Raw genomic sequence first — 9,019 nt, 5'->3', positions numbered from 1 at the left:
TGAGAAGTTGAGACATTAGGCACAAAGGACAGAAACCTGTTGTTTTTTGTCTTTTTTTGTGACCGGTAACGGGATTGCAACCCTCGGTGTTGCGCCCGTACCGCGACCAGCAACGGGATTGCAACCCTCGGTGTCGCGCCCGCACCATGCTCAACCAGTGAGCGGACCGGTCTCTATATGGGATCCGAACCCTCGGCGGGAGCGCCGCTGTGCTCCCAAGCACCGCACTCTACCGAGTGTGCCACCGGGCCGGCCCCAGAAACCTGTTTTAAAATATATTTAGAGCATTACAATCGAGGAGCTCCTATTGTTTTTTTTTTTCCTTTTTTGTCTTTTTTCGTGACCGGCAATGGATCGCAACCCTCAGTGTCGTGCCCGTACCGGACCGGGACCGCGACCGGCAACGGGATCGCAACCCTCGGTGTTGCGCCCGCACCTCGCTCAGCCAGTGAGTGGCCGGTCTGTACGTGGGATCCGAACCCTCGGCAGGAGCGCCGCCGCGCTCTCAAGCGGTGCACTGTAGCAGTGTGCCACCGGGCCGGCCCGAGGAGCTCCTATTCTAGCAGCTGTCTAGTCTGTGTGTGTGGTAATGCACCTGAGGTGAACGAGCCCACAGTGCTGAGCCTGAGACTCTGGGCAGGATCAGCCTCATCTGTGGGGTGGCTGCTGGCTCCTGGAGAGCTCTGAATGGGTTCTCTGGTTCTAAACAATCTTTTTGCCCCTGAGTACCAGGGCATCGTGCCCTCTGTCATTAGAGGAAGATTACTCCGGGCTAAGAGAACTGATGGAGATGTTCATGCCAGGTGGCACGACTTGCCCTAAGAATGAGGGAGAAGAAAATCTCTGTAACTCCTCGGGACTGGGGTTGGAGGAGAGGTGGACACTAATGGGCACGGGGGGACTTGGAAGGTTTGGGGAGAAGAGGAGAGGAAAGAGAATTGAAAGCAAAAGACAGGCTTTTTTAAGAAAATCAGCCAAAGGCGGTAGCTTTCGTACTTTCTTTGTGACTTGACCCACAGACACAAATATACTTGTGATTCAGTGGACAGACACAACTGGAATACAAGCCTCACAAAACAACCTTACTCAGTACACTCTGCGTACTCTGATATTTTCTTTCCTCACCTATCCAAGTTTTTAAATGCTATCACAGCCTGCTAAACTGACTTCCAACAGCTTTATTCAAGTATCATCTACATACCAGAAAACATGCCCATATTGAGTATATAGTTTGCCCCCTAAATTGATGTTAAGACCCACTACTAGGTGACTAGCAATTTGCAAAACACAGCAAACAGCCAGCTGATGCTGAGTTTGGATTCCGAGGGAGAGGAAAGGAGAGTGCATTCAGGCTGCAGGGTCGCCCCGCGCTCACATCCCGCCCACTTCCTGCCTCCCAGATTCCATGAAAACTGCTGTCTCCAGCTGCCCTGGGCACTGCCAGCCTGGGCAAGGAGCATCTGACTGGCAAGGTGGCCTCTGCCTTCTGGGTTATGGTGCCGGGTACCTCTTGGGAACAGGTCCTCCTATGGTGGGACCCACCAGGAGGATACCCCCAAAGGCCCGCAGGCTGGTTAGGCCTTCCAGGCTCAGGATTCCCAGGAACAGCGATCACCTCTGATTTCACTTTATGATGCAGGGCCCATGTGGTGTGGGCTGCAGGGTGGCCTCAGCACTCTGGCACCTCCAAGGGTGCCGTGAACTGGGGGGCAGTCGTGGCCTGGGGTATTTGTCCTCCCCTCATCACCAGATCTGAGAGATCAGTGGCCGGGTCCCTGGTGGTGGAGCCCTTGGGGCAGGTGGCCCAGCAGCCTGGGTGGGGGAAGGGGAGGAGGTGGGTGGAGGGGCATCTTCCTCATCGTTTACCACCAACATTCCTTCTGTGTAAACCTACTTACAAACATCTGGAAAACATGAAGAGAGTTCAGAATAAAGTTACACAGATTGTTCAAGATTTTTTTTTTTTCTTTTTGTCTTTTTCCGTGTCCGGCAACGGATTGCAACCCTCAGTGTCGCGCCCGTACCGGACCGGGACCGGCAACGGGATCACAACCCTCGGCGTTGCTCCCGTGCCTCGCTCAGCCAGTGAGCGGGAACCGGTCTGTATGTGGGATCTGAAGCCTCGGCGGGAGCACCGCCGCGCTTCCCAAGCGGCGCACTATCGCAGTGCGCCACCGGGCCGGCCCCAAGATTGTTCAAGATTTTAAAAAGTCATACGATGGCCGGCCCTGTGGCTCACTCGGGAGAGTGTGGCGCTGGTAGCGCTGAGGCCGCGGGTTCGGATCCTATATAGGGATGGCCGGTGCACTCACTGGCTGAGCGTGGTGCGGGCGACACCAAGCCAAGGGTTACGATCCCCTTACCGGTCACAAAAAAAAAAAAAAAAAGTCATATGACTATGAAGAGAAGTGGGAAGACCAAGGAGACACACCTGCCTGGTGCAGGCATGGACCTTCATCAGAGCCCTTTCCTTGCTGCTGCTGTGGTTAAGTCTCTAACAGGCATGTTGAGGTCAACTGGGGGGAATTAGATGATATCCAATTGATGTTATCCTTTAAAAATGTGGCAGTGATACTGGTTCTGTAGGAGACACCTGCCAAGGTGTTACAGTGCATGCGACTTGCTTCCCAATGCTTCAGAAGTGGGGTGTGTGTGTGTGTGTGTGTGTGTGTGTGTGTGTGTGTGTGTGTGTGTGTGTGTGTCCGCGTGCACAGACAGACAGCAATGTTAATCAGAGGTGAATCTAGGTGAAGGGTATAGGTGTTCATTTTATTATTGTATTATTCTTTCAACTTTCCTATAGGTTTGAGAACTTTTTAAACAGAGAGTTGGGGAGGTGGGGGAATGAACAGCGAATGATTTAGCCCAACGAGCGGACACAGAGACAGCCTAGTAACAAGTCTCTAGTAACAAGTGACAGGTTCTGCAGATAAAAAGCTGCCACCGAGGGGGTTTGATGGGCTTTCTCTTTTCACCATGCACAGAGAGGGGATGTCGAGGTGCAGTGGCTGGCAGGGAGGACCTCCAGAAAGGGCTTCTAAAAGCTGGAAGTCTTTAATCACAGGGCACAGTCTCTTTGATCTGTTATGATTCAAGTGAGAAGAGGGGCGGAAGCTGGAAATCCCCGTTCATTCTAGGGCTCTGAGGTGTCCCCATAATTGTTTGCTCAGCAGTTGGGAGCATAGCTCCTTTGGGTCTGGTTCAACCCCACCATGCACTGAACGTTTCTGTGTGCCAGGCGTCATGCTGGTGAGAGAGCAGACAGTAAGCAGCTAACTACCATCTGGTGACCTGAGGCTGGGCTGAACTCTCCAGGGAGGATGGCGGGGCTGAAACGCACAGAGAAGGTGAAGCACACGCAGCCCCTGCCCCTCCCCACAAGCCTCCGTGTTGGGGCTCATTTGGACATGGCAACGGTCAGGGGATGGGGCACACCTGCCCACCCCCGTGAGCTGCTTTTGAGTAGGGTTGGAAACGAAAATAAAGATCTGTTGATATGCTTTCTCTACACGGGAGAGCCAGAGGCTGTGCAGGTTTGGGAGGTCTGATGAGCAGATATTTCTGTTTTTATGGAATTGCTAAATCTCTAGAGGGAAGAGGAAGTCCTGTGTTCTACATAGGAAATGGCCATCACCTGCATCCTGGAAGCTCTAGGTTTGTAGTGGGAACCCTCAGCATTTTCTGATTGTTAGACCTGCCCCCTTCCATTGGAGAAACTGTTTTAAAAATTTTATGCTCGGCTGTCTTAATTGCAAACTCTGGCTGGCCTGTTTCCCGCACCCGCCTGTATCCGTGTGCTAAGAGGAGACAGCAGTCTCACACTGCCCTATGGTCTGGATGCAAATTAGGTTCCAGAGCTGACCAACAGACTGTGTCTCATAATCAGCCAATATGAATTAGCAGGGCTGTATCCCTCATTTGCATAGGAGGACCTAAATGGGAACTTGGGGAAAGTTAGGGCTGGAATTTTGGCTATAAATACTGCCTCTTTCCTTTGTTCCGAGAGACACTGGTCTAGGAGTCTTCACTCCACAGTGCTCCCCTTGCTTGCAAGCAATGAAGCCCTGTAACATCAAAAAGATCTGTAACACCAAAAAGAGCTGTCAACTATTAAAAGCGCTATAAAAGCAACATCGGTCTTGGAGTCCTCTGTGTGAGCGCCTCACAACAGGTTCATGTAAAACCAGCGACCTCATTCACCAGTGAGTAAGTAAGACCAGATGATCTTTAAATTCCCTCCCGGTCTCACATCCTGTGACTAATCAACACCTGTCCTAACTTAAGCAAAAACCAGTCGATACAACTCCCTCTAAAACGCAACGACCTGACCATCCCATTTCACATATTTCATCTACTTGTTTTTAAATTTATACTTTACTCACCAGTTCTATTTTAAAGAATTTTGATATCAAAAATTTTAGTTTCTTTGTCTTAAAAATATTCATTTTTATTAACTAATAAAAATTGTATTTGTTTATCCTGTAAACATGTTGTTTTGAAACATGAACAGTGTACATTGTAGACTGGCTAAACTGAGCCAATTAACCTCAAATACTTTTTTGTCGCGAGAACACTTAAAATCTGCTTTCTCAGCAATCTTCAAGAATAAAATACTTTGTTATTAACTATAGTCACCATGTTGTGCAGTAGAGTTTTAAAGGGGGAGGGAGTAATAAATGTGCTTCATAAAAAAAAGACTAGAAAGTAACAAAAGACCAAATCCAACTCTCAAAATATCATATATTAATTAATAGTTTTGCTACATTTCCTACTAGTTTGTAGTTGTTTTATTCTACAACTAATTTTCTTCAACATGACTGAGCACATGTGGCATAGATGCTTTAAAACCATTCATTTTGTAAACATAACTTCACGTTAGCATGGTGCTTCATAAAAATCAGTGTATTTTAATTATTTCCTTATTTTTGGACATTTGGATTGTTTCTAATTTTCCGCTATTACCACTACTACTGTAATGCTTCAACAAACATCTCTGTGTATGAAATATTTTTTGAATTTACAGTTGAGGATTGCTTCCTAGAAGTGAAGTACTGGATCAAATGGTATGATTCAAAGTGTTTAGACACATTTCCAGAAAGGGGGCAGCAGTATCGGTGTAGGGGAGAGCTCAAGCAAACCTGAGGCTGAGAATTACTTAGTGAGGAAGGAGACCCTCAAGTCCCCTGGGTCCCCCATGCGGTCTGGATGCCTGAAATCCTTTGAGAGGGAGACAGAGCATTCCATGGCTCACTTAGAGAAGAAAGGTGCAGCTAGCAGGGGGGTGAGTGATTAAGGGCAAGGGACTACAGAAGTGCAGGTGGCCCCCTGAGAGACTCAGGATGTCACGGAGGAAGGAAGGAGAGTGGAAGGAGAGGTTGGACACCACCACCAGCTTTGCTCAGGGTCTCGCCCTATGTAACTGCCCTGGTGTGATAGAAGCTGGGCACAGATTTGACCCTCCCTATCTGCAGGTTCCATATTCTCGGATTCAACCAACTGCAGACTGAAAATATTGGGGGAAAAAACAATAAAAAATAATAATACGGGAGGGGGGAGAGGGAGGAGGGAGGTAGGTTTTGGTGATGGGCCATAATAATCAACCACATTGTATATTGACAAAATAAAAATTTAAAGGAAAAAATAAAATAAAATAAAGCAGTCCTATTTAAAAAAAAAGAAAAAAATACAATAAAAATAATACAAAAAACACAACATAACAAACTATTTATATTGTATTAGGTATTATAAGTAATCTAGAGATGATTTAAAGTATACGGGAGAGGCTTGCTCAGCTGGTTAGAGCGTGATGCTGATAACCCCAAGATCTGGAGTTGAATTCCTGTACCAGCCAGTTGCCATAAATAAATAAATAATAAAGTATATGGGAGGATGTGCATAGATTATATGCAAATACTACACCATTTCATATCAGGAACTTGAGTATCTGGGTTTTGGTATCCATGGGGTTCCGGAACCGATATCCACCTCCCCTATACTGAGGGACACTGTACAGCTCTGTGCTCTGGGGATCACGCTGCTCATTCTCTTCTTACGGGGACTGTCCCTGATGGGTTCACTTGCAAAGTGTTTGTGGTCCCTTTCTGTGTGATCTGCAGCATCTTCTCCTTGGGGGTGTTAGGGCACATGACCCCTTGCTAAGAAAGAAGGGCAGCTGGGGACTGCACTATGCAGTCTAAGGTCAGGCAGCGAGGGTCTCACTTCTGCTTGACCACCCGGGGAGAAGGGGGCTCTAACTCAGCCTCAGGGCTCATGGGCAGACATGTGCTGTGTATGTCATGAGTCTTTCCTTGCGATGTCTGCATACAGCAGGCACCTAGCACGCTTGGCTCAGTGTGTGTACCACATACATGCACCTCTCTGCCCTAAAGGTGTAGGAGACAGCCTTGTTTTGTCGAGGGTCATTGGGCTATCAAAATCTAAGTTTACATTTAGTAAAATGTAAATTGAGCTAAGTGATTATTTGATTTGGAAGGTAGTCTTAATGATAGAGAAATATATGCTCAATCACCTGTTATTTAAAATCAAACAAATATTAGCCAAGTTGACATAGTATTGAAATAAACGTTTAGCTCTGCATTTTAGGGAAGAGAAGAGACGCAGGGGGAGGAGAAAAGGGAAGAGACAGACGCAGAGAAGGGCAGACAGACGCAGAGAAGGGGCACTGAGAACTGGGGAGGTGCTGTAGACTGGATGCCCCCCAAGCTCACCGAAGCTTGAATCCTCACGGCAACAGTTGAGGATGGGAGATCCTACCACAGTAGCGGAGAGGTGGGGCCTTGAAGAGGTGATTAGATTGGAGGCCCGTGCCCTAGTGAATGGATTAATAATGGCGGTCGGGGCATGGTTCTGAGGACTTTAACAAGGAGCGTGCACGAGGAACGCTCTCTCTCTCTCTCTCTCTCTCTGCTCTGTCATGTCTCAATGTCATCACTGAAGTCACCACCAAAGAAAGCCGTCACCAGATGCATCCCCTGGACTCTGGACTTCCAGCCTCTGAAACTGTGAGCAATATGTTTTGTTTTCTTATAAATTACCCGGTTCCAGATACTTTGTTATAAGCAACAGAAATAGACTAACACGAGGAGACGCCCTGCGTTGCCCCAGCTCTGCCCCCTGCACCGCTGGACCCCTCACGGGCAGGGCCTGGGGGCTCAGATGCCTTTTCGGCAGAAGCCCCAAGGTCAGGGCCGACGCCCAGTTCTGTCCTAGGACTATTTTGAGTATTTAATGATGATTCATTGATTTTATTCACCCTTTTCTTCAACAAATATTGAGCGCTTACAATGTCCCAGACGCTGTACTAGGTGCTGATTGTGATCCTTACGACTTTTTTAGTAACATATGAAGCAGATAAAAAATAAGTACAGTCGTCCCTCTGTATCCAAGAGGGACTGGTTCCAGGACCTCCTCTTATACCCAAATCCATGGACCCCAAGTCCTTGATAGAAAACGGCGCAGCGTTTGCACATACCCTGCACACAACCTCCAGGACACCGAAGTCGTCTCTGGAGTTACTGGTAATACCTAACACAATGTAAATGCTGTTTACATACCTGTTACAGTGCATTGTTTAGGGGAAAATGCCTGGAAAAAGAAGTCCATACACGTTGAGTACAATGGCAACGTTTTCTGAGTGTTTTCATCCGCGGCGACAGGAGGCTGCCTGTGCCGATGGCGATGCCCGGGACGCGCGGGGCTGATGCCCGGGACGCGCGGGGCTGCCGCCGTCCTCACGGCTGGGTGACCTGGGCATCTTCCTCCCGTCGGTGTCAAGCAGCAAAGCGAGGGACAAGGCCGGAGAGGCAGGGGTGCGGCCCACAGCTCGGAGGGCGCCCCCGCAGGACCCGCACGCGCCGAGCGGGCTCCGTCAACGAGGGTCGGACCCACGGACGCCGGGACCGACGGCGCGTCCTGCTCTTCGGGCGTCCGCCGTGGCTTGCAGCGGCACGTTCAGGACGAATCCAGCGAGCGTGTGTCCATACGCTGGATCCATTTTTTCATGACAGGAGTCTTATAAGCCGGAGCTTGTGTCCTCTGCCCCTCGTCCAGACTCCACCTCTGTCTGCTGCTCGGCCCCCCACGTGCCCGTCCACCTCTGCGGGAGGCCCCCCTGCCACGTGCCGGGCCTCCTCCTGGCAGGTGCAGCTGAGCTCTTCCCGCCCCTGCACATCTCTTGATCTTTTGGGCCTGTTCATCTTCTTTCCAGCCCTTCCTACCACCTAATGGACAGGTGCCCACAGAGCTGTTTAAAGCGGCGCTGTGCTTTCAAGATGAAAAGAGCAAGTGGGAGTGTTCGTTTTTTAGCTGCTCTCCACTGTGGGTTACATTAACTCAAGGTAATCTGCATCATCCCCACCTCCAGGCAGGAACGATCCAACTTGCCCTTTTCCTGGTCTCAGACTCCAGTTTGACAGGGCATGGCCCTACAGCTGTGTCAGAGCGGGGCCACATCCTCCCTGCAGGCCTGTGCTAGATGCCGTGTCATGCACACAGGACGCTGCCCCAACACACTGTCCACGAGCGCCACATTCAGAGCCTCACCTCCTGCACAAGATTATACATTGCTTAAGGTTAAAGACTAGACTTCCTGCATGTCCTCCCTAACACTCAGCATGTTACTTAGTATAAAAATGAACTTAGCGAATGATTGGGAATGAAGAAAATAGAATGGCAGAAAATTTGCAATGCAGAAGAGCTCTCCTTTTCTGAATGGAGGACGCAGAATAACGTGATGGGAATGAAGAGAAATTTTAAAATGCCTACCTAGGGCCGGCCCGTGGCTCACTCGGGAGAGTGCGGTGCTGGTAGCACTGAGGCCGAGGGTTCGGATCCTGCATAGGGATGGCTGGTGCGCTCACTGGCTGAGCGTGGTGCAGACTACCCTGTGTCAAGGGTTGCGATCCCCTTACCGGTCAAAAAAAAGAAAAAAAAAAATAGGACCAAAATGTTCACAAGTGATTAGGATCAGCCACTTCTTTGCTGGAATTCCCTTCCAAGT

This window comes from Galeopterus variegatus, unplaced genomic scaffold (genome assembly GCF_000696425.1).
Source record: "Galeopterus variegatus unplaced genomic scaffold, G_variegatus-3.0.2 Scaffold2524, whole genome shotgun sequence".
Lineage (NCBI taxonomy): Eukaryota > Metazoa > Chordata > Mammalia > Dermoptera > Cynocephalidae > Galeopterus > Galeopterus variegatus.
Note: the sequence above shows the minus strand (reverse complement) of the source record.